The 27,591-nt window shown below is 36.2% G+C and overlaps 1 long non-coding RNA gene across 1 annotated transcript in view; it reads right to left on the bottom strand.

Moving 5' to 3' along the window:
* LOC117975810 (uncharacterized) overlaps positions 1-27,591 on the bottom strand; it is a 273,677-nt gene that overhangs the window by 31,925 nt on the left and 214,161 nt on the right. Inside the window, exons 5-6 of the long non-coding RNA XR_010109751.1 lie at positions 4,423-4,626; positions 2,945-3,082 (exon numbers count right to left, since the gene is read on the bottom strand). This is a non-coding gene — a long non-coding RNA (uncharacterized LOC117975810). The remainder of the gene's footprint in view (positions 1-2,944; positions 3,083-4,422; positions 4,627-27,591) is intronic.

Here is a 27,591-nt window from a genome sequence, read left to right as displayed (position 1 = left end):
AATTTGCATATTTCCACTTTTTCCCACCTCTTTTCTCCCTTTTTCACTACTCAATTTTGTATTATTCTTTCTTAGTTGTTCCAGTATTTACTTTGTATCTTCAAGCATATTTATAGCTTGGCTACTTGATGAATCAATTGTAAGTCATATATTTTAATCGCTGGCTATGAAGAATGGAGAAAATCTACTCATATATCATACCTCTTCTAATTCCCCCTTCTCTCACTTTCTTTATTAGTTATATTATTTTTACATTGTCATCATAGAAGACATTTAAATTCTTCTGTTCAATAAGAATAATTCACATATTTGTTTCCATCTCTCCCTTTTAGGACATGAATTCAAGGCTGGCTACCAGTCCTTTTGTCATTGTTTATTCAGTTTTCTCCTCTTTGGCCAAAGAACAGTTTTCTTCAAAAAGAGTCTATGGATATTCCATTCCTTTAATTTCTCGCACATGTAAAAACTTTATACATATATCATTCATATTTGAATGGCGATTTAGGTGTGCATAACATTTTTAGGCATTTTTGCTGAGAAATTTAGGGACGTTACTCCACATCCTACATGGAATGTGTATTTTAAAAACGATAGCTCGCACTGTTATTTCCCCCCTGGTGTTACACTCACTTTGCCTGGGTACTAAAAATAATTTTCTTAATATTTGACAAAATCATCACCAGACTTGTCTGTTAATCATTCTGCATGAATTTTTTCCCTAGGACATAATATATCATTTGAACCTATGAATTCAAGTTTTTTATTTGTGAAATTTCTCCTTGAAATACGTTGTTAAATGTTTATTTTCCCTTCCAATTGTTAGGTTTATTTCTTCAGGGACATTAATTATATTTAATATAGGATCATTTGTCTTCCATACATACTTGTTTATTTCAAACTCTTTAAAATTTGCTCATTTCCATTCCTTTCCACTCATGTTTTTCAATCTTGCCCTTCATGACTGTCATTATATTTCCATAATATTTCTTTTCATATATGTCACTGCGTCACTGTCAATGTTAACTTCCTATGATTATTTTATTTTTATCCTCTAAGTATTTCCTGGCTCCTGTTTCTCATGCTATTTCTATGCCTGTGGTGGCACCATATCTCCCTAGGCTTTTGTTTCTCTGCCATGAATTTTTGATGGTTTCATTGAGTTGTACTCATTCACACTGGTATATTTAATCACAGTTTACTGGATCACTGACAAATTTCTCCATGAGTTTTCTTTGTCCATTTATTTTTGCATATGTTTCAGTCTTGCCTTTTCCTTCCTTTCTCCGTGTAGTATATTTGCACTGGCTCCTTTTTTGATAATAACTTGTCTTTGAATGCAAAGAAATCTTTCTGTATCAGCATTTTTCACATTCTTATTAGACAGGAACTAAAGTAATATTACAAACTAGCAAGAATTCTCCCTGGGTTATAATATAGGATTGTCTGAATGTCCAGGATGCCTTAACTTTATTTCTTCCCATTAAAAAGAGATTTAGAGCTGTAGTCCTACATATAATATAGGATCTCCTTCCACGCCACATTTCCAATGCATTTACTCTTCCTTCCCTGGGACCCATGGGAAAAAAAAATCATATGAAGCTTTCAGCCTGAAACACATACCTGTTTCTTGAAGCAAAAGGTTGTTGTTTTGCTTCTCTGTGTAAGAACTGCTCAGTCAGCTTAATCCAAGATTTTTAGCCATTAAAGACCTTCTGAGCATCATTCTTGCCCCTGTGGCAGCACTTTTTTATATCTGATTGTTATGAGTAAGAAATGTCTTTAGTTTAACAAAATGTAGAGCTTGCATTCCTGTTTCTTGAGTTTTTGTTGTTGTTACTGTTGTTGTTTTCTAAAATAGAGAAGAGCACCTGATAAAACAGGTATCTCTAAGCTCATGTTATTCAGGAATGACCTCAGACGCAGTTTAGCATGGGATATGAAAGCACTGAAGCCAAGTTGTTTTTATACAAGAGAGTTTGTTGGTGTTTCATTTAATTATTTGCTTCCATATCTAAGAAAACTTTAAGTAATATAGTCTTTTGACTTTCTTTTAACTAACCATACTGTGTGACCCCACGAGAAGCAGGCTGCTATAAGAGATCAAAGTTCAAAATGTCAACAGTGACCCACAGAGAGCTCTGTTGCCCAGTGCAGAACATTACTAAGTACTCTTAATACATCACAGCTACGGGTATTAATATGAGCAGTCCTCGTAAATTTGAAACTGGCTCAATGATCCCATTGAACTGAAGTTTATGGTTTCTTTTGAATAAACATACAAATTTACCCTCCCAGTCTTAAAATTAAAAAAATTACATTTGTCTTGTCTGAGTTCCTTTCTCAGGAAACCAACCCTCATGCCCCTACATAGTATCAAGGAAGTGAAACTTACCAGATCACAGCATCGGGACAATGAGACACCATACCCCTCACTCATCGTGATTGCCTATCCAACCACCTGCTTCCTGTTGACCAACTCCTCTTCCTTAGCCCTCTCTAATTCCTGTTTACCCACATATAGTTTTATTCCTCCCCCACTACATAAACTCCCAGTTTTAGTAGATCAGGGAAATGGATTTGAAACTGATCTTGTATCTCCTCAGCTGCGCGGCACCCAATTAAATAAAGCCTTTGTTCCCCGAGAATTCTCGTTGTCTCATAATTGGCTTTCTGTGTGGAAAGCAGGAGAACTTAGACCAAACCCCTGGTGTTTCGGTAACAAATTGATGGATATTGTATACAAAATATTAAGATGCATACTACATACTTCATGTTCACAATCTTGTTTAAAATTTACAATTACTAGCCAGGTGTAGTGGCTCACACCTGTAATCTCAGCACTTTGGGAGGCCGAGGCAGGTGGATAACCTGAGGATAGGAGTTCAAGACCAGCCTGGCCAACATGGCAAAACTCCGTCTCTACTAAAAATACAAAAAAACTTACCCAGGCGTGGTGGCACACGCTTGTAGTCCCAGCTACTCGGGAGGCTGAGGCATGAGAATCACTTGAACCAGGGAGACAGAGGCTGCAGTGAGCCAAGATTGCACCACTGCATTCCAGCCTGGGCAACAGAGTGAGACCCTGTCTCAAAAACAACAACAACAAAAAGCTTACAATTACTATATGGAGTAACCACTATATTATCATTTTACAAAAGAAGAAATTCAAGGCTTAGAGAAGTCTAGTAATGTTCCCAAGGCCACACAGGAAGTAAACAGCCTAGCCAGAATTAGAATCCTGTTATACTCCAAGACCTGTAATGCCCATCACTTACTCTACAGAATATCCAAATGTCTTTTAATTATTTTCAAAATTGCTTCTATTATTCCAGTCACGTGGAATCATAAAAGGTAGACTTTAAAAGTCATCCTAGATTTCTGGGGGACTTTATTCCATTACATTAGCCCCGCCAAATATAAATGTAAAATTGATGGCCTAAAACAGTGAAGTCATCTCCCAAAAAAAGTGGCCCAAAGAAAGAATTGTATGTGTTTTCTCCTTAGAGTAAGGAATCATCCTTTGTTTCCCACACAGTGGCTTAGTTCTATTCATTGTGAGAGGTGATAACCTGCCAGCAGCCCTAGCTCACTCTTGGCGCCTCCTCTGCCTCCGCATCTGCTCTGGCCGGCTTGAGGAGCCATTCAGCCCGCCGCTGCGCTGTGGGGGCCCCTCTCTGGGGCTGGCCGAGGCCAGAGCCGGCTCCTTCTGCTCCGGAGGAGGTGTGGAGGGACAGGCGCGGGTGGGAACTGGGGCTGCGAGCGGCCCTGGCGGACAGGCGGGGCTTCCGGGTGGGCGCTGCGCGGAGCCTGCTGGGCTTGATCGGGGGCTAGGTCCTGATTGTCCACGATGGCGGGTCTCTTGTCTCTTTCTCCCTTTCCCTCTTTTCCTCGATTGTCTGGGATGACTCCCTCTGGGCTGCCGGACTGCCCAGGCTAGGTGCCGCAAAGTCCCCGGGAGAGTGCTAGTGAGAGGCGAAGCAGGCTGGGCTTCTGGTTGGGTGGGGACTTGGAGAACTTTTCTGACTAGCTAAAGGATTGTAAACACACCAATCAGCACTCAGTGCCTAGCTAAAGGTTTGTAAAGGCACCACTCAGCACCCTGTTAAAATGGACCAATGGGCCCTCTGTAAAATGGACCAATCAGCAGGATGTGGGTGGGGTCAGATAAGGGAATAAAAGCAGGCTGCCCCAGCCAGCACCGGCAACCCACTGGGGTCCCCTTCCACACTGTGGAAGCTTTCTTTTTTCGCTCTTTGCAATAAATCTTGCTGCTGCTCACTCTTTGGGTCTGCACCGCCTTTATAAGCTGTAACACTCACCGTGAAGGTCTGCAGCTTCGCTCCTGAAGCCATGGAGACCACGAACTCACCTGGAGGAACGAACAACTCCGGACGCGCCGCCTTTATGAGTTATAACACTCACCGCGAAGGTCTGCAGCTTCACTCCTGAAGTCAGCGAGACCACGAACCCTCCAGAAGGAAGAAACTCCAGACACGTCCGAACATCAGAAGGAACAAACTCCGGATGCACCATCTTTAAGAACTGTAACACTCACCGTGAGGGTCCACAGCTTCATTCTTGAAGTCAGCGAGACCAAGAACCCACCAATTCTGGACACAATTGTGTCTATAATGATAAAAGAAAAATAGGTATATAGATATATGTGTGTGTGTCCATATGCCTGTGTGTATATAAAGATATGTATGTGTGTGTCTATGTTTATTATGTCAACACATACATATGTTATACATGTAAGCAAGAATGTTATTTTCTCTTGTTTGAACATCTCTAGTTCCTTAAAATGTTACTTATATCTAAGGTAACCACATAGCTTACACGAGAAAACTTTTGAGAATAAAAAGGGGCATTAGCCAGGACATACAACTGGGTAGACAGGAGCAAACTGAGACAGTCCCAGACATACTCATATGTCCTACCTATTCATATATGTAGTGCTTCTTTTTGTTGTTCTTTTATAGGCCACAAACTCAGGTATACAAAAATGTACAATATCTTGTCTACAATTAAGAGCTCTTAGCTATCTATACAAAGAACTCCTAAAAATTGACAAGAAAAATATAATGACAGCTGAAAAAGAATAAAATGCTTTGAAATGGTAAGTTACAGAAGGAAAAAACATCACGTAATAACGCATATGTTAAGAAATGCTCAAACTTCCTAGTTGTCAGCAAAGCACACTAAAAACTAGCTGTGAACTTTTATTTTATATGTACCAAAATGACAAAAATTAAAAAAAGGATTATAGTACCTACTGCTGGTTGGGATTTAAGACAATTCACATTGTGGGTGAAAAATATAAATTGTTAATGGCTCTTTGGAAACTAAATCTAGCAACATCCACTATAATAAATTTATACATAATTAGCAATCCCACTTTTAGATTTCTATCCTATAGAAATAAAAGTGCCAGTACCTAAACACATGTACCCCAAAATTTTTATCACAGAATTATTTGTAGTTATAAATAAATAAAAACAAAATGGTCACATACTAAGTAAGATAATGGCTAAATAAATTATGATAGAGTAACACTATGTAATATGAGACTATCAAAAACATAAATTACAATATAAAATTTGTTCTGGGTTGTTTTCCATGAGGTATTGTTGAATGAGATGGCCATTGTGCAGTTCAAAGAAAGTTCTAGGGTCTGAGTAATTGTTATTATGACACTATAAAGAAACATAAAATAAAAAAACAAAAAACTTGGCACACTTACATCTATCTATCTAAAATACTGTGAGGGTATGTGCTCATATAAGGTTCAGCTGCATGAGGCAAAGTACAGACAGATACCCACCAAGTTGTTAATATGAATTATGAGGGTACTGAAGTGGAGGTTTATGTGGATAGAATTCGAGACAGTGTTGGGGGGGTCAGAATGAGGAAATAAGTAGCATAGTAGTTCATAATAAAAGTCATGCAGAACTTATAGCTATCTCTGAATTTACAGACTTCCATGATTGAATGTTGCAAGGAAATGTATGCAGTATGTTCAGACTTTGGTTGAAAGAAATAGCTCAACTTTTCTCTCTAAACACTCTCTTTATATATAAAATACTTGTTTATGTACATGTAAGCAGGTAGAAGAAAGGTGTTCAAAGATATCCACAAAATTGTTAACACTAAATAGCTCAAAGGATGAGAGGTAAATATTTTTGACTTACTAAAACTTGTGCTATTTTTGTGCTATTTTATACTGTTACTACAAATATGTATTACTTTTTTAAATTTGAAAAACATTTTAAAATATTTATGTTAAATTCTGAAAATACATTCTAGCAATATTGCACACCTTTAGGTTATCTGGAATCTACATCAGTGACCTCTACACCACAGTGCAGATGCCCTCACTCATGTAGTTATATATTTCCTCACTAAAACACTGGCATACTTCCATATATCTACCAATCTTTAAGAAATCTTCCTTGGTTCTTGGATTGAACAGTAGTGTTATGCCACTGAAATATTAGTGTCAATTATTTTTTTTATCTCCCTTGATTCACAGCTAGTTTTTCTTCTCTTCCCCTGCTTTCCACATAACTGCACACCATGCTGAAAACCGATTTTAATTTATATTTGCTTCATCTTAATTTGTTAGTGTATCCAAGCTTGCTCTTCCACAATAGACTATCTGGATTATTTTTTAGCGGAAAAGCTTCATAAATTATGGAATGTAAATATGCTGAACTTATCTACCTTGAAAATATGACTGGGTCTAAAGGAATATTTATTCCTGCATAATAAGGCTCTATAGACTCTTCAGAGGCCACATTTGAGAAATTAACACTCAAACCAAATGTATATATTCCATAGACCTACTTCCTGTTTTGGTGTAAAAGAATAAAGAAGAACTTTACCTCTATGGTAACACCAAGAAAAAAGCTGGAAGATATTTGAAAATTATATCAGTCTATAGGGTTATTTATTAGTGGCAGATACAAGAAAGACTTGATGAACAGGTTTCCACTGACGCATTCACAGGCAATCAGCTTCCTTCAACAGCTCTGCGCAAACACTAGGTCTAGGTCTAGGTCTAGACAAACATTCAAAAAATCCAGAAACTATACCCAGTTCAGAAGAGATCTGACAAGATATTGACAACTGTTAAGTAGGCAGGAATACAAAATTTTTTTTGGTGTAACACTTCTCCTGATCTCACTCCTCTTCAGTTTCACTGAAGTAATAAAGGCAATGATGTTGAAACTGAAACACATATAACTTACATATTTGAAAAACTCTAACACTTATTCTAATAGTTTCAGGAACTGTAAATGTGATGGCAATACCTCTCTAGACCCCACATTCAATAAAATAGAGTAATTGCTCCATAGCAGTGGCAGCTCCCAGCAGCAACCTGCAGCCACCAAACCGGATGTCTTGGACTGGCCTAGCCAGAAATGAGCTTAACCATTTTTTTTTTCTTTTTTTCAGTGATTTGGATGCTTTTTTTTTTTTTTTTGGTTTTTGTTGTTATTGTTGTTGTTGTTGTTGTTGTTGTTTTGAGACGGAGTCTCGCTCTGTCGCCCAGGCTAGCATGCAGTGGCGCGATCTCGACTCATTGCAACCTCCGCCTCCCGGGTTCAAGCGCTTCTCCTGCCTAGGCCTCCTGAGTAGCTGGGATTACAGGCATGCACCACCATGCCCAGCTAGTTTTATTTGTATTTTTAGTAGAGACGGGGTTTCTCCATGTTGGTCAGGCTGGTCTCAAACTCCCGACCTCAGGTGATCCACCCGCCATGGCCTCCCAAAGTGCTAGGATCACAGGCATGAGCCACTGCGTCTGGCCGAAATGAGCTTAATCTTAAAGCTTTTTAACTCAGTTGATTTCAGTCATTCAACAACTGGTACAAATTAAATGATTACTTTCTCACTGTAACCAACAGACACAAATAATGTTCGTACACTCTGGGGAAACACAACTAAACAACGGTGTACTCTGACCTTCCTAGTTCTTCTACACACAATGTATGGTATGCAGTATAAGAATTATAAGCTATGTGAACAAGCAAAAACTGGACTTCACAATGAAGGAAAAAAAATCAAAAGCATCTAACTCACCGATAAACTACATATTGGAACTTGCAAACATGAACTTTAAAATAACTAAATAAGTACAAGAATTGACAAACAAAGTATCGATAAACAGATGGTGAATCTCAACAGAGAAAATAAAACTATTAGAATAAAGAAATTCTGTCATCTGCAATACAAAATGGGATTAATATGAGAATTAAACTGAAAAAGAAACAATCTGTGAATTTAAAGACAGGTCAATAGATGTTATCTTAAAGGAAGTACAGAGGGGGAAAAAAAAGCAACTGATCAGAAAGCCAATTACCAGTGGGAAAATACAAGGCAATTTAGCATATGTGTAATTAGAAAATATATCATTGTTAACTGAAGTTTATGCCAAGAATTCAAGGTTATATTAACATTCAGAAATCAATGAATGTAATGTATCACATTAACAAGAATAAAAAAGATAAATCACGTTGTTTATCAGATGCAAAAAAGCATTAGACAAAATCTAGCACTCATTAATGATAAAAAGTCTCAGGATCTAGAAATAAAACTACCTCTATTTGAAAATTTGAGTAATCTGTGAATACCTTTCCGCTGACATCACACTTATTGATGAAATATTAGACATTCACCACCACTAAGATTGGAGACAAGGAAAGGTAGTATACTTTTTCACCATTTGTATTCAACATTGTACTTTTCAAAGGTCCTAGACACTGCATTAAAGTAAAAATAAGGAAGAAAGGGAGTGAGCAAAGGAGCAAAGAAGAAAGAGAGGGAAAAGTAACAATGGAGGAAAAAAGTAAGTATTTTTTTTCTGCAGACGACCAAATTATTTACATCTAGGAAATATTAATATATTAAAAATTCTAGATGTAATAGGTGAATTCAGTGAGGTCTCAGGATTTAGGATCAATACAAAATCTGTTGTATTTCTACAAATTAGCAAAAACAGTTGCAAAATAAAATTTAAAATCAGTATCATTCATTATATCACAAAAAAATATAACATTTAGAGCCATATATAATAAAAGCTGAGCAAGACCTCTACTCTACAAACAGGAAGACTTTCTTGAGAAAAGTTAGCGATGACCTAAATAAATATTGTAAAGATATCAATTATCCCCAACTTAATCAAAGATGGCATGCAATTTCAATCAATATCTGCGGAGGCTTTTCTGCCATTACTGAAAAACAAATGCTAAAATTTGTATGGAAGTATAACGAACCTAGATAGAACAGTTAAACATTATTGAAAAATAAAGAAAATTTGAGGATTTATAAAATCTGACTTCAAGACTTATTATAAAGCTACACCAACCAAGTCTGTGATATGGGCATAAGATAAACAAATAGATGCATGAAACAAAGGAGAGCCCATAAATAGCTCTACATAGATACAACTGAATTATATTCGACAGGCAACAATGTAATTCAATGGAGAAAAAAAATCTTTTCAGCAATTGGTGTATTGGAACAACTGAATAAAGAATAGATGAAAAAATAAATCTCTTCTTGATGCATTCAACATAAAAGTTAATTTGAAATGACTCATAAACCTAAATATAGATGCTAAAATTATAAAACATTTAGAAGAAAGCATACCGGTGTTATAGTGAGCAAGATCATGAATGGTAAGTAAGAGTTTATAAGCCTTTGAGAGAAAACAGAGATCAAATTTAAAGAAAAATAATCCATGCTAAAGGCCTCAAATGTAAATCCACTGTGTCAATAGGAAATCATGAGAATATAGCGTTATTTCATTAGTAAGTACTGTCTTGTGCAAGTTGTTTTGCTAAGTGCAAAGGACAAAAGGTAAAATACCATACAGTACCTCTACATCAGGAACTTTCATTACAATGGGAAAAAAGGATATAGGGAATGGCACACAATGCAATGAAATAAGTTATATTAAAGTTAACTATAATCTCTATGAAAACAGTGAGAGCCTAGGAATTAATTCTATATCAATTTCTTGAAAGATTGTAAAGATTTCATAGGATAAACAGGTTGAGTCTGGTGGCAGAATAAATTACATGTGAAAAAATTCATATATGAATATGTGTGGGGCTATTCACAAAACCCTTAGCATTTCACATGGCTGCAGGAAGCATGTTTGGGAAAGAGTAGCATTAATTGAGAGTAGAAAGGAAAGTGACAACACATTGTGAATGTCAAGTACACCATGCCAAAAAAATTAAGATATATTAAATGAATGGTCAATTTACATATTTTTAATATTAAAAATCCTCTGAGGGATGTTTTATGTTTCCTATTTTACACATGAGGAATCAAGCTAAGAAAGTTTTGATGCATACATATTAAGTACTGTTATGTCTTCTTAGAGAATAGACCTATTATAATTATATAATGACCTTCATTATCTGATTAATTTTCTGATGAATGTTCTGTTCTCTAGCCTGCTTTGTCTGAAATTTATACATAACTACTACAGCTTTCTTCTGATTACTGTCAGTGTGATATATCTTTCCCTATCCCTTTACTTTTAACCTTTCTGAGCCTTATATTTAAAGTCATTTCCTATAGACAGAACGTTTGCTTGTAGTATTTATCCATTCTGACAATCTGTTTTTATAAATTTCTGTATTTAGACCATTTGCATTTAAAGTCATGATTATCGACCATGTTTTTAACTGTTATTCATTGCACTTGTTCTTTGTTTCTTTTTTTCTCTTTTTCTGTATTTTCAGGTTTTAATGAGTATTTTATATAATTTTATTTTACATCTTCTTTTAGAATATTAATTATATTTAAAAAATTTTTATTGACTTCCCTGGAGGCTATAATGTACCTTAACCAATCTAAGTCCACCCTCAAATAAGACTATGCTGCTTCACATGTAATACTTTATAACAGAGTATTCTTAATCCTCTCCTATCATTTGTGACATTGATCTCATTCATTTATTTCACTTATTTATATGCTATGGTCATCAAATATATTTTCTTTAATATTATGGTAAATGAAGTTCTCTTTTATATCAATTAAGAGTAATAAAATAAAAGATTTTGTTTTAGCTTCATTTATTTCTTCTCTGATGCTCTCCCTGTTCTTTATACATATGTTTCTAACCTGTATCATTGTTCTTCTCCCTGAAGAACTTCTTTAACATTTCTTTGGGCTGGTTCATTGGCAATAAATTACCTGTTTTTGTTTGTCTAAGAAGGTCTGTTTTTTTTTTTTTTTCAAGATTTTCTCTTTACAGTTAGCTTTCTGTGGCTTGCATATGACATGTTTAGATGTAAATTTTTGGTATTTATACTTCCTGGTGTTCTCTGAGCCTCTAGGATCTGTGGCTAGATGTCTGTCATTAATTTTGAAAACTTAGCCATTATTACTTCAAATATTTACTCTATTCTGATCTCTTTTTCTTCCACTTTTGGTAATCCAATTATACACATGTTATACATTTATAAATTGTCCCACAACTATTGAATGTTCTGGATCACTTTTTCCAATTCTTATTTCTCTTTTAACATGGAATCTCTCTATGGGGCTATCTTCAAGCCCATTGATTATTTCTTCATTTATGTCCAGTTTACTGATGAGCTCTTCAAAGGCATTATTCATTTCTCTTCATATTTTTTATTTCTAGAATTTTCTTTTTATTCATTCTTAGGATTTTATTTCTCTGCTTACATTACCCATTGTTTTTTGCATGTTGTTTACTTTTTTATCAAAACCTTAAACATATTAATTATGGTCATCTTAAATTCTCTAATAATTCCAATACTGGTGTCATATCTAATTTTGGTTCTGATTTTTGCTTCACCTCTTTAGGTGATTTTGTTTATTTATTTATTTATTTTCTTTAAACAAGTCTTGTAACTTTTCTGTTGAACAATAAATATGATTTATCTGGCGATAGGAACTGACATAAATATGCCTTTAGTGTGAGGATTTATTTTAATCTGGGTGGGACTTGGGCTACATTTAATGTTTGCTGTAGTTGTAGGTGTTATAGACTTTAAATTTCTTTAGTTTTCTTGTCTCCCCTGTTGCCTTTGGGCGCCCCTTTTTAGATATAATCCATGTCCTGCAGCTCTGCCAGCTGCAATCCAATGTTATACTCGAACCCTGTTGGTGGAGTGGTAAGATATGAGAGAGAGGAAGCTCTCTATAGCCTTATAATTAAAATCAGTCTTTTAATGGACCTGTGTTCCAGGGTTGTGACCTTCACTAATGTTTCTTAACTTCTTCTCTTAGGTGAGGTGGGAAGTGATAGGTGGGTGAAATCAGGAAAATATCTTTACCTCAGGTGGAACAAGGCTTTGATAAGGGTTTTTGGTTTGCTTTTTCTTACCCAGGGACAGTCAGCCTTTGTTATGGGAAATGTTCTAGGCATATTTTACGTGGTAACTTTTCCTCCAACCTTTGCCAGAGCCACTAGGGGATCTTTCTCAAATCTCCACAGTGAAGCCCTGATGGGGTTCCTAGAGTTAAAACCCATAAAAGTGTTAGGACTCCCTAAGCCTGTGGTTCCCAGGAGTTTTGTCATGCTAGTCCACACCCAGGCTGCAGTAATTCATCAAAATTACATTCAAATGTCATTTTCTGTGTATTGCTTCAGTGGCTTCTGCTTTAACCAGAAAACCAGACCTCAGTTGTAACTCCATGGATTTCCTTGTCTTTCCAGATTTCAAGGTGACTGTTTGCCTTGTGACCTTAGTTCCCTGATGAGTCCAAAAAAAAAAAAATAGTTCATTTTTGGTTAGTTCAGCTTTTTTCTCATGGTAATAAGCTTTTTACATATTAGTGTTAAAACCAGCTTAGGGAATTTAAATATCTACAAAATTGCCATTAAGTTTATTATTTTTTCCTCTAAAACCATGGCCTGAAACATTATTATAGAACTGCCCACATTTTTAGTGTGACAGTAGCCTGATAAATTAATTTGTATTACCCTGATGACAAAGCAGGGAATGGGCTGACATACCTGGAAAAGGGAAGCAATAGGAAGCTACTGGAAAAATAATCTTTGCAAGATTGTGAGAGAGGATTGAATTAGGTAGAAGTAAAGACACCAGAAATTTAAAAATGGAGTTTAAGCACAGAAAAATATGAAGTAAAATCAATATTTAGTTGTAGCTAATGAGGGAGGATGAATCAAGGCCAATTATGAGAATTCTCATTTGGACAAGGTGTCTACTTGAAGATTATCCAAAACAAAGTAACAACTATATTCTTATATATTATTATAATTGACCCAAAAGTATTTTCTATGGACAAATAACTAATGCTGATGAATAATCTCATTGAGGTTGTCTTGATACAACTCAGTTAACAAAGCAGATGGGACATTTATCATACATTTATTATATGAATCAGAAAAATAACTTTTATATTTGAGTACATTATATGTTTAGAATCTCTGACTGAGACCATATTAAACTACTTAGTATTAAAATTATCAATAGACTGAGAATTGCTCTTGCTTACTACTATTTTGAAAAAAAAAAGTAAATTTAAAAAACCTACTTTTATTACCAGAAAATAGATGGTTTCAGGTAGTGGTAATAAAGCCTGTAGAGGCTCAGTAACAAACATAAAGAAAAATCCTTCTGGCCACCACTTTCACACTCACTATGTTGGACTTGTAAATCCTGACACAGTAGAGGAAAAAAAATAGTCAATTATCATTATGCTTCTGTTTGTGCATGCATAACATCTTTCTTTAGTTTTGGTTGGAAAGCTTTTTAAAAATATCCCATCTTCTCTTGAAACCTTAATTTTTAAAAGGCCATCATCAAAAAACTACTTTTCTTCTTACAGATATATCTGGCACAATTGCTTTGCTTTGCTTTTGACATTTTGAGTTTGTCAAAGAAAGTATGAATTTTATCAACCATTTTCCCACATACCATTGATTTAGAAGAAATTCTTTTGCAACTTACTAGTTTCATCCCTTGACTAATTAAATTGCCATCAAGGACAAAATCTCCAAGTAAATTTTGACATGACATTGTTATTAACTCTATAACTATCACCTTCTACATATTAAAACTTTTTAAAAATATGCAATGCATAATTTAAATATCTGAAAACTAGTTTGGACTTTATTATAAATAGCATAAGTGGAAACTTTTTATTTACAAAATAAGAATTATGATGTCTATCATTTTACAAGTCATATTACAACTATAACCTTTTACAAACAGTATGATTCCCTATCAGATAACAGTTAAACAGAAACCAGAGTATACAGTCTACTGCCTTTTGCCAAGATTCAAAAAACTATAAACTGTAATAAAACATTTTGATCTATTTGATGAAGCAGGAGAAACTAGCTGTCTGGTTGCCTTTATCATTTGAAACACATGGGAAATGAACATTGTTGATGTGTGCATCAACACTGTAAAAGCTAAAACCATTTTTCTAGTATCTTCTCTGCAAAACATCCAAAACTAATTGAAGACAAAATGTCCACTGCGAAATTTAATTCAAGAGAAAATTCTATTGATAAAGCTTATGAATTTGCATAATCAAATAACAGTAATGAAAAGTAGGCAATGTAAAGCACTAAAAATTTAAAGCCAACCTTTCCTATAACCCTCCTAATACTAGGTAAGTGTGTTTCATTATTTAGATATCTGAATATTTAGATATCTAATTCAATGCAAAATTTCTTTTAAAAATTAAATTCACAGGTGCTAATATTAATTTAGAATGTTCAATATTTTAAGGACAACATAAGAGATTTTAATTCAAATTATTAAAATATTGAATATATGCACTCCGTTTTACTATGGAGTACAATGTCTCCCTCATGCCATTTATTTGTATTGGAACTCAATTGTCATAAATTGTTGACAACTTCTGTTCTTCAGTAGAGTACTCCACAGAAGAAAGTTCCACAGTCTCCCGTCATTATTTATTCCAAAATATTTCAACATTGATTGAGTATATTTTAGCACATTTTGGTTTTATTTATTTGGCATTTATGACCTAAATCGTTTATTTAGTAATCTTTTGCTTGTACTTGTATCTCTTTTTTCCTAGATGGTAATCTCTTTCAGGGTAGTGAGCACATCTCCATTTATTTATTTATTCATTCATCTATATAACAAATGTGTAAAAAGTACTTAATATGTGCCAGGAATGGAGCTAAAAATGGATTAACATAATGGCCAAGAAAAAGACTGTCTTTGAAATGGGAGAGTTTATTTTACACTTCTTTGTACATACTAATGTGATAAAAATTAGAAAGAATTTTCAAGTATTCATTTTTAAATCTCAAGTTCTACATAGTTAATTTTAACATAGAATGTTTGATATAAATAGAAGAAAATTCCTTTTCAAGTATTACTATATTAAACAAATGGGCAAATTTGGTTTAAAATAATAAATATGATGAATGATAATTCTTACAATTGTCAGGAAAACTAAAATGTGATTTTAGTCTTCTGATTTTTTTGTCATTCCCCTAAGAATAGAATTTAAATAGATTAGAATTTTAATATCTAAGTAGGAGAGATCTGGAGTGGTCACTTAGGCAATGTATATACCTGAATAAATTCAGAATTCATCTACTCCATTTTTGCTGTTTTCTTAATTTTGTCATTACCTAATCTCTGGAACTACCTTCTTCTTCCAATTATAACTTATCTAATGTAAAAAAGAAAAAAAAATGTTATATTTTAAACAAAATTTTGGAAAGTGAATGTCTTCTCTTTAAACCTAGGGGAAAAAAACAACAGAAATGACATAGGATAAGGTAATGGGAACTGGTTGAGTAAAGAGAACAGAGTTAAGTCATTTTAAAAGAGAAAGGCAACACAGAAGCACTGTTGGTCATTTGACTGGTAATTTTGATTCATGAGATAATTTGTTAAAGAAAATATACATACAGTAGTCCCCCATTATCCATGAGAGATACATTCCAAGACCCATAGTGGATGCCTAAAACCTCAGATAGTACTCAACTCTGCAATATACGATGTTTTCTCCTATACATACATACCTGTGATAAAGTTTAGTTCATAAATTAGACACAGTAAGAGAATAACAGCCATAACTAATAATAAAATAGAAGTATTATGACAACATACAGTAATAAAAATTTTGGATATGTGATCTCTCTCTCTCTCAAAATATCTCATTGTACAGTTCCATGGATAACTAAAACCACAGAGAGTGAAACCATGGATAAGGGGGGATTACTTGTACCTCATATTTTACTATAACCCAAAATATATTAATGTGCATTTATTCATTACTTCTTTGCAGTGGGACCAAGACCTTTTCTGTGAGTATGGCTCTGCAGACGGGAAGTCTGATTATCTTTTTTTGTGTAACAAAACATTAATTTTCTGGGTGTGGTGGCTTGCACTTGTGATCCCAGCACTTTGGGAGGCCAAAGTGGGAGGATCTCTTGAGACCAGGAGTTTGAGACTAGTCTGGGCAACATAGTGAGAACCCCTACACCACCCACCCCATCTCTACAAAATAAAAATAAATTAGGAAATAAACATTAATTATCTGTTCATTTGGGGCTATTTAAGATTATCTGCAAAAAAATTTGAATGCAGAATCCATATGGAATATCATGAATTTCTTCCCCTAACATTTTCAGTTCCCTGGCCAGACTTAATTTGGTATGTGTGGGTTTGGGGTGTGTGCGTGTGTGTGCGAGTGTGTATGTATCAGTGCGGGTGTGGATCATTTATGTTTCCGGGGTGATTCCAAAGCATTCAACTTAATTTTCATAGATACAACTTCTTTGCATTATTGAATTTCATTACTTTATGCAACAGTTAATTAAATTACATGATTGTAATTAGCTAACATTTGTTGAGTACTTATTTATTGCCAATTTTTCATAGTGAATACTTTTAACACACTGCTTTAAGAGATTTATTTGTATTAACACATTTATTCCTCACAAGAAACCAATGACATATTTACTATCATTAATTCTATTTAATAAATGAGGAAATACTATAAAACAGAGAATTAACTTTCCCAAGACTATACAATTAGCACGTGGCAGCCCACAACTTAAGTATAAATTCTCCAACTCCAGAGTCAGTGGTTTTAACTGACTCTAAAAAAAGTAAGTACTTTTTCTTAGGGTGTTATGCAACCCGCTAACTAGCATATACAGGTAAAAGTGACTCTTATTAAGCATGCAGCTCAAATGGTGGTGTAGATCCCCCAAAATCTCCTAGAAAGTAGCTTACCATCATTAAAAATTCAGCATTAGTCATCATGCCTACAAAAACTGAAAATGTTCATTAATTCAACAAGCCTGTTACATAGAGTTTATACAGTATTATCTATAGATCTAGTTATGCTAGATCTTCACTATAGTAACATTGTGAGGATATTTTGCTAAAAAAGCATGTGAGTAAAAATTTTAGAAAATATGTGTGTATGGTGTACCTAAAGATTGTTATAGAACCATTTAATCCCTAGTCACTTACCAAGATGTTAGCTGAAGGATTTTTTTCTGTTTAATATTAGAAAAGCAAGAACTATGACAAAAATTCCAAAGAGAGAAAATATGTTTCTCCTTATCTCCAAAATTAAATACTTGTATGTTTTGAAGATCAATCCTAGGGAAGTTGTCTTGATGAGAAAGATGCAGAGTGGTTCTTGTAGACAATTAAAATCAGCAAATAGAATGAACTCATGTGCAATCACACAAAAGAAGCAACACAGGCATTTTATCCAATGCACTCCCAGATATACTAGTTAGAGGACAGGCTAATCTTTACTGAAAAATATTTCTCCCTTATGTCCAGAGGCATGTGAGCAATCCAAGAAGAGCAGTGGAAATTAGTCCATGAAGTTTTCCAAGGACCTAGGTTCCTTCTATCTGTTTTACCTTTTCCAGAGTGATGACTCCTCATTAAAGTCAAATCCCGGTCACCAGCACCTTATCTGCTTTCTAATCTGCAACAAGTAGAAACAGAAAGTGTAGGGTTTCTGCTTTTAGGAATGTGATTTCTAACTACAAATGAACCTAACACTTCCACTCACCACCAACTGATCAGAGTGCCTTCACCCCAACTAACTAAAAAGGGAGAATGATGAAATCACCTGGACCTGAACAGCTATCATACAGGGGAAGGTGTTTTATAACTAACAAAAGAGGGGCATAGGAAGGATCACATGTCAATTAATTCAATAAAATATTGCTTGTTAATTACTCTGTTAGTTTGCAAGCCACATACTGAGAATATAGAGGTAGAAGATATAATTTTTGCTCTCCTGAAGGTCACAGGCTAGCAGAGGAGAAAAACAAATAAAGGCAACAAAATATAGATGCTGCTATTAGTAATTACAGTATCCTAAGAAGATGGAGGGGTGATGGACCAAAGGAGATTTTTCCTGAAGGAGAAGATAAAGAAATAATGAGAGAAAGGGAAGAGTTAAGATTCTCGAAAGCCTTGGATATTCAACAAAATAATTTGGATTTTGCCCTGCAGGTCACTATAAGCCATGAAGAAATTTTAAAGCTAGGATATTAGATTATTAATTATGCATTTTCAGATATATCATGTTGATACTCTCCCATCTCTGAGGAGAACAATTTAGAGGGTGTGACATTGGAAACAGGGAAATTTCAGATAAACTGTCTGATATTTAAAAACAGATCAGCTGGGAATTACTTGATGTCAAGAAGCCTTAATGTTTCATTATATGAGCAACCAATGTGTACATTCCTCCCTTTCCAGGAGGATCTGCTTCAAGTAAAGCTTAGGGAAGGTGACTTGGGGTTGGGAAGAGTCTCAATTATTTCAATTATACTTAGTCCACACAGTTGCCTGCTTCCAGATGAAAAAAGTATGGCTCCTACTGAAAATATATTGCCAATTCCATACAGCACAGAGTAGTCTGAGAAGAGTTTAACCCCTTACTTACATAGTTTCTAAATTTTCCTTAACATCATACACTTTTTTAAACTGGAAGTTTGATATCTAGCTAGCAAAACAATGTAGTGAGAAAAGTCTTCTTGCAACTACAGGGTAAATATGCTATTAACAAAGGCCAGGGAAAAATTCAGAAGAATGTTAAATCCTTTGCAAAGGTCTTTTCAAAGGTTCTCTCCATTTCCTAGTCCAACTTCTCTATGCTGAGGACTGTGTTCCTTTTTTTCCTCCTTGGAATCTATACCCCCTTTTCAATCCTCCACTGCCCTCTTGAGTAAAACTTCAATTCCACTAATCAACAAGTTTTCTTGAAGCAGTTTTCTCCCACCCTGAATGTACCACACATTTATTGGAGTTCTAATTATTCTCTCTAGAATATCACTATGAAGGTTCTTCAGCAAATCAGATCAGTATGGACCTTGGGTACCTTTCCAAAGCTCCACAAAAATATGAGTAGTAAGTAAGATTTCTCCCTACTCCTGTCCTTTTCAGGCCTTCACTGTGTAAACCTTGAAAAAAATACACATTCATACACATTCAAACACACACCTATACACACAGAGTTTCTGGAATAAAGTCTAAATTCATAAGAAAAAATAAATTTATTTTTAAAGGCAACATAATCTCGAAAGATTTCCCCTGCTCACAGAGTAATTAGCCTTTTATAACATTTTTGCTTAGCAGCTTAGGTTCCCAAACTAGGCCTTAGGGCTTACTTATTTATTGATGGCAGCGACCTGTCTAGAGCCACTGCTGTGAAGACACCAGCTGCAGTGGGGGAGACGCAGTAGGGCTTTTCATGCCACAGAGCCTGCAGGAGACCAGGACAGGTGGAAGCCCCGCCCCCTTCTGAGTTGGAGGAGCTGGACCTCTGCCCTCCTAGGCCATGGCTGCAGATCTAGGCATTCCTATGCTCTCGTGGCCTGGGAAGCGCCACTTCCACTGCAGGCTCAGAAATGCCTACTCTCGCTGCCCGGCCTTTCCCTGATCCCAGCACCCAGTCTGATTTTGGAGCAGAGTTAAGGCCAAGCCAGGGCCCTGTCACCACCCAGCCAGGTGTGCAGGCACTCAAGGCAGCACTGACAAGCCAGTCCCCTGCTGCCTTAGCCCCCTCCAGACTTTGGGTATCAAGAAGAACGTGAGGAAGGCCGAGGAGGCTGAGTGGGGCTCAGCATGGGCCTGCAGGCACTGCTCGGCACAAACAGACTGAGTGCTGGGGACAGCAGGTTGATGGCCGTGAGAGGCAGACAGGCTCCTGGGTAGGAAGGAGCAGATCCCCAGTGGAGCCCCACTTTTGGGCCTGGGATGGCCTGAAGCCTGGGGTCTAGGCTGCCAGTTCTGCAGACCAGAGTGAGAACTTACAGTGCTTTTCCAGGCCCACCCATGACTGCCTATGGACAAATCAGCACGTTCTTTCTCCCCTCTGAAGCCCATAAAACCCCCTGGACTGAGCCAGACTCAGGCAGATGTCTGGCTGACCTGCCTGTGAATAGGTGCTACCCACTGCAGGTCTCCTGTCAGCTGAGGGCTGCAGACTCCACAGGATGACCTGCCTGTAGAGAGAAGCTACCCACTGTGGGTCTCCTTTCTGCTGAGAGCTGCACTCAGTATGACCTGCCTGTGGAAAAGAGCTACTCACTTTGGGACTCCTGAGAGCTGTACTTTCACTCAATAAAGCACCTCATCGCCTTACCCTCCAGTTGTCTGCATAACTCATTCTTCCTGGATGCAGGACAAGAACTCGATACCCACCAAATGGCAGGACTAAAAGAGCTGTAACACAATAGGGCTGAAACATACCCCTCACTCACCATGTTGCCAGCAACAAGAAGAAGCGAAGAGAGAAGGAGAGAAGAGCTGTGGCACTTTGGGGAGCACAGATCTAGGAGCTCCCCGAGCCAGGACTGTGACACCCTCTTTGGGGCTCTCTGTTTCCTGGCATCTCCAAGCTTCCAAGCACCACCACATTCCCTGGTATCAGCAGTGGAAGCTGCTTGCAGTACACTTGGTCCAGCTGCAGCTTTACAGGGAGCCAGCACCAGTGCCGGTACCTGGAGCTGCCTACCCTGCTGCAGCTGGCATGCCTGGCTGCAGTGGCTGTTAGAGGTGAAGCCAGCTGGGCTTCTGGGTCGGGTGGTGACTTGGAGAACTCTGTGTCTAGCTAAAGGATTGTAAACGCACCAATCAGTGCTCTGTGTGTAGCTAAAGGTTTGTAAATGCACCAATCAGCACTCTCTGTCTAGCTAATTGGGTAGGGGACTTGGAGAACTTTTATGTCTAGCTAAAGGATTGTAAATGCACCAATCAGCACTCTGTGTCTAGCTAAAGATTTGTAAATGCACCAATCAGCACTCTGTCAAAACGGACCAATCAGCACTCTGTATAATGGACAAATCAGCTCTCTGTAAAATGGACCAATCAGCAGGATGTGGGTGGGGCCAAATAAGGGAATAAAAGCAGGTCACCAGAGCCAGCGGTGGCAACCCACTGGGTCCCCTTCCAGATGTGGAAGGTTTGTTCTTTTGCTCTTTGCAATAATTATTGCTGCTGCTGCTCACTCTTTTGGTGCTCACTACCTTTATGAGCTGTAACACTCACCATGAAGGTCTGCAGCTTCACTCCTGAAGCCAGCGAGACCACGAACCCACCAGGAGAAATGAACAACTCTAGACGCACCACCTTTAAGAGCTGTGACACTCATTGCAAAGGTCTGCAGCTTCACTCCTGAAGTCAGCAAGACCACAAACCCACCAGGAGGAACAAACAACTCCAGATGCGCCATCTTTAAGAGCTGTAACACTCTCTGCGAAGGTCTGCAGCTTCACTCATGAAGTCAGCGAGACCACGAACATCTGAAAGAACAAACTGTGGACACACCATATTTAAGAACTGTAACACTCACCCTGAGGGTCTGCGGCTTCATTCTTGAAGTCAGCAAGACCAAGAACCCACCAATTCTGAACACAGCTGGACCCCATGTTTGCTCACTCATGCACCCCTCAGCACCATGCACCCCTCAGCACCCTGCACCTGGCTCGCCCTTGGCAAGCATGAGAGCTAGGCTGGTAGCACCAGCAAGTGCAGCTTTCTAGGCTGAGTGGATGGAATGAGCCCAGCAGGCCTGAGCAAAACTCAGGCAAAGGTGCCACCAGCCACAAAGGTTTCTGGCTAGTGATGTAACACCCTGTGACATTATAAGGAGGAAAAGTCATTAAACTTTGTTCTTAAATGAAAAAAAATTTACTTGTAGTCTCCATTCTTCACAAAATACATGTGGAAGCCTTGAAATTTTCTTTTAAAATAATTTATGTTAGTATTCTCTCCTCTGTTGTTCTCGGTTAGCAGAAGGAAAATACATTTTAAACATTATGCTCCCTCCCGCTGGTAGCCCAAATCTAAACTGAGCATCAAGTTTCATTCTTCTTCTATCAATTACTAATATTTTATAAGATATTTTAATTACTTGCACACAATAACATAAGCTATTCTAGAATACATAAAGTATCATATTTCTGTGGAAAGAATAAGAGTAAAGCCCATTTTCAAGTAGTAAATATCCCAGATATTCCATATACCCCCCAAATATAGAAGTTTATAAGATGTATGTGTTTGTTTTGTTATAATGGCAGTAAGAATCACGGGGGCCTCTAAAAGTAAACTGGTATTTTGGTAGAAAGTTGTAATTGAGCTGCAATGAAGTACTCTTTGCAACACATGTTTTTGCAACAACTGGATATCCATATCTTAAAGAATAAAATTGGGCCCCTACCTCACACCATACACAAAATTTAACTCAAATGGGTTATAGACCTAAATATAAGGTTTAAAACCATAAAACCCTTGGAAAAAATATAGCAATGAATATTCATGACCTTGGGATAGACAATGATTTATTAGGTAAGTCATCAAAATCATGGCAATAAAATTATAAATTGAACTTTATCAAAATTAAAATCTTTTAACTTTTCAACACTATCAAGATAATAAAAATATTATCTACAGAGTGATAAAAATATTTGCTAATCATATGTCTGATAAAGGATTTATACCCATAATATATAAAGAATATATAAAGAATTCATAAACTCAGTGATGTAAAGATAACAATTCAATTTCCAAATGGATTGTTGTCAAAGGATTTGAATGACTATTTCTCCAAAAAAGACATACAAATGACCAATAAGCACATGAAACTATGCTCAAAAGCATATACAATAGAAAAATGAAAATCAAAACCACAAGGAAGTAGCATTTCATACTCACTAAAGGGTTATCTTAAGAGAGAAACATACAATGCATGTTCACAAGAATGTGGAAATCTAAAATATTTGCTGGTGTGAATGTACATTGATAAAACCATTTTGGAAAACAGTTGTACAATTTCTCGAAAATGTTAAACATAGACTTAGAAATTCCATTCCTTGGTATCTACCCAAGAGAAATAAAAACATATGTCCACATACAGACTTGCACACTAATGTTCATAGCAGCATTATAAATAACAGCCACAAAGTGGAAATATTCCAAATATTCATCAACTGATGAATGAATAATCAAAATGTGGTATATCCATACAGTGGAATAGTACTCAGCAGTGAAACAAATGAAGTGCTGATAAATGCTGTAACAAGGATTGCCCTTAAAAACATGCTAGGTGAAAGAAGCCAATCACAAAAGATAATATATTATTGCATTTATAAATTTATATAAAAGCTCCAGAATAGACAAATCTCAGAGACAGAGAGTAGATTAGTAGCTACTTAGAGCTGAGGGGAAAGAGGAACAAGGCTTGAATGCTAATGATATGAGGATTCCTTTGAGGATGATAACAAATGTTTAAAATTTTAGTATGATGGTGGTTGCACAACTCTTAAAAATGCTAATAAATATTAAATTGTACACTTAAAATAGATGAATTTTTGGTATATATGTTGTAACCAAAGAATGTTTCTTAAAAATAAAATATTGTTATCCCTATTTTGATACGATGTAAAATTCCTTTCTCTCCCTCTTTATACATTTGTTCCTGATCCCTTGCTTTTCTTAGCATATCTTTGTTCCCACCAAATGACTCAGTACAGATAGAAATATCAACTTCTTTTATTAGACTTTTGGCATTTGTACACGAAAAAAAATACCACGCAGGGAAATATCATCACAATTAAAAAACATAAAGGGGCTGAGCACAGTGGCCCACGCCTGTAATGCTAGCATTTTGGGAGACCAAGGTGGGAGGATCACTTGAGCTCAGGAGGTTGAGGCTGCAGTGAGCCATGACTGTGCTCCTATACCCTAGCCTGGGTGACAAAGAAAGACCCTATTTCAAATAAATAAATAAAAAGTATAAGAGATTATACAATGATAACTACATAAAACATAAGATAATCCCCTTCTTTCTGAAAGATTTTTGTTTGTTCTACTCCTCTGTACTACCCATACCACCACCACCAGCATGCATGCATTTACAGATGATCTCCAAGAAAGAATGTCCATCATTTATTAGACACATTTAAAATGGTTTGTAGGAAACCTTAAAAAATACAGACAAAAATATAAAGCTGTAAGAAACTAATCAATTTCACTTCTTGGGAGAGCACATAAAATCAAGTTGTACTCCTCTTCTGAGAGAATGCAATGCCCTCAAACTGAAAGACAGGGGTAATGCGTGCAATATGATAATCTAAATTCTACTCCAGTACAGTAAAATTTAAATTTTACTCCAGTTAAAACCCAAATTAATGCCTCCCACCCAAGTCTCCAGTTAACATCTCATTTTTCTGCCTTACAATTCTGCTATAGTTCATCTGATGGAATATATTTACATGTTAAAATAGAAATGAAAGAAATTCTATAGGTTCTTTTTTAAAAAAAAAGTTTTGTTTTAACTCATTAATGTTTTCCATCTTATTTCTTGCTTTCCACTGGAAATTTTTGCCCTGAGCAATTTTCACAAACAAAGTTGGACAGAGCTTACTAGCTTATATTATTTTTTAATAAAATTAAAACAGACAACTTTGTAGGAATCGCAGATTTAGAAAATTATTATGACAAATAATTATAATTTACTAAATTGACATATTTCATCTACAGGTATATTGAAGAAACAGAATATTTGATAAATTATAATTGCTTTTATTCTCTTTCATGAAGAATGTAATTTATAAAATTTCTAAGATTAATACAAGTTTATAATCCTTTTACTAGCAACTATCTTCTTAAACAGCACAAAGTTATTTAGATCAGATTTCATAATCTTTCAATTCCTCTATATAGAGGGAATTATAAAAAATATTGCTGTGAAGCAGGTTCACTGTGCACTGATTACCAACTTGTTTGAGTTTTATTATTAATACTTAGAGTTAGGCAGCAAGGAACAACAGAAGCCTAGGACTCACTGTGAGCTGGCCCAAGGCTCAGGAAAGCTGCCCAGGGCAGGTGAAATCTCCTCTGGGTATTTCCCACCAGAACCACAGAGAGGGGAGCATGGAAAGCAGCCCGCCATTCCCATGTTTGATATCTTGAGGTCATGTGAGTTGCTGATTTAAAGCATTGAAGAACATCCTCCTTTTAGGGTGGAACTGGCACTGAGCCCATGCTGTTCCAGTCAGTCTCTCCTTATCTCAGGGATGTTGCACTCCTAGCACATTGTACAGTTATTCTTAAGAACTACAAACAAGAAAGTGGGGAGAACTGGGTCATTCCAAGGCCACCCTGGGAAATGTCCTGCATTGCTGGAGGTCTAGGGCAATAAAAGGAAATACTAACATCTTGTTGCCTATTTTAATTGGAATCTGAAAGCTGTCTTTATTTCTTACTTATCCAACAGAAGATCTTCTTGAATCTTCCTTTTCTTATTCTCCTTCCTCTACGTTATCAAGATACCTCATCTTTGGTGCATTTTTTTATTCTAAATTACTTTTTTTTTCTTTTATTATTATACTTTAAGTTTTAGGGTACATGTGCACATTGTGCAGGTTAGTTACATACGTATACATGTGCCACGCTGGTGCGCTGCACCCACTAACTCGTCATCTAGCATTAGGTATATCTCCCAATGCTATCCCTCCCCTCTCCCCCCACCCCACAACAGTCCCCAGAGTGTGATGTTCCCCTTCATGTGTCCATGTGATCTCATTGTTCAATTCCCACCTATGAGTGAGAACGTGCGGTGTTTGGTTTTTTGTTCTTGCGATAGTTTACTGAGAATGATAAGTTACTCTTTGGTTTTATTTTATATTTATAAATGCCTTCTCAATTATCACATGAAATTCTCATGCTTTATTTTGGTGTTTTCATCATGTCATTTATGTTAGAATAAGTCATCTACTCATCAGTAGCATACTTTTTAAAACATATAATTTTCGCTTTAAGATCTAGGGTACATGTGCAGATTTCTTACATAGGTAAACTTGTGTCATGGGGGTTTGTTGTACAGATTATTTTGCCATCCAGGTATTAAGCCTAGAACCCATTTTTCCTGATCTTCTCCCTCCTCCCACCCTCTACTCCCTAAAAGCCCCCAGTGTGTGTTGTTCCCCTCTAGGTGTCTATGCTTTCTTATCACTTCTTCTCATGTATAAGTGAGAACATGTGGTATTTGGTTTTCTGTTCCTGCATCAGTTTGCTAAGGGTGCCTTTTTAAATTTTAAAACTTCAGTATTTACTAAGTTTTCTTGAATTCATTTTGTGTAATTTTATACTTTTTCTACAATAATTCTACTGATAGTGCCCAACACAAAGGCAATGAAGAAACTTAAAAGCAGCCCTAGAAAAAAGACTTTCAAAAGAATGACAATTAGACTTCTTGATAATGGAATCCAAATAATATTGAAAATTTTCTTAGAAATGCTGAGATGATATAAGTGAAATGGGATGAAAATATTGAATGGGATTTCCAGAAAATTTCCCTTTCAAGAATGTTTTCAAAATGAAGAAATTTTCAGATTAAAAAAGTCTTCCAAAATTCATCAAAAGCAACAACAAAAATTTCATTAAATGAAATTGTAACAGATGTTTTAGAGAACTAAAGGCAATTATCCTAGATGATAGTATGAGATGAAAGAAAGAATAGTAAGAAAAAGAATTGGTAAAAATATATATAAATATAAGTGATGTGCCAGTTCCAAGCCTAGGCATCAAAAGGCCTGTGTGCTCTTGTTCTTTTGTTGGAACTCACCTCCAGGTGAACATATCTTAGTCTGGCCTGCTGGAAGACAGAAGACCACCGAAAGAAGAATCAATGCACCTCTGCCAATAGCCTGACAAATCCAGATGTAGACACACCTAGCTGACTCACAACTGATTGCAGGTTACTGGAGAACTTGGGCTGAGACCAGAACTACCAAATGAGTCCAGTGTTAGTTTTATAACCACAAGTTGTAAGCTGAATAAATGTTGGTTTTAAGCCAGTGTATTTTAGTGTGGTTTGTCACTCAGTAATATCAAAAAAGTAGATTGTGATTAAAAATATGACAGAAGTAAAATACTAGGCAGCAATAGCATGAAAGACAAGAAGGGATCCTGCAAATTAAAGTACTCTGTGCTTCTTTTATATTAAAGAGATGAAAAATTCAGTTAACTAAGGTAATTATGTTTTAAATTATGCCACGAAATTTCAAAGTTTAGATGAATGGTGAAATGTCTAGAATAA

Source organism: Pan paniscus, chromosome 15 (genome assembly GCF_029289425.2).
Source record: "Pan paniscus chromosome 15, NHGRI_mPanPan1-v2.0_pri, whole genome shotgun sequence".
NCBI classification, from domain to species: domain Eukaryota; kingdom Metazoa; phylum Chordata; class Mammalia; order Primates; family Hominidae; genus Pan; species Pan paniscus.
This window is presented reverse-complemented; position numbering and strand designations above follow the sequence as displayed.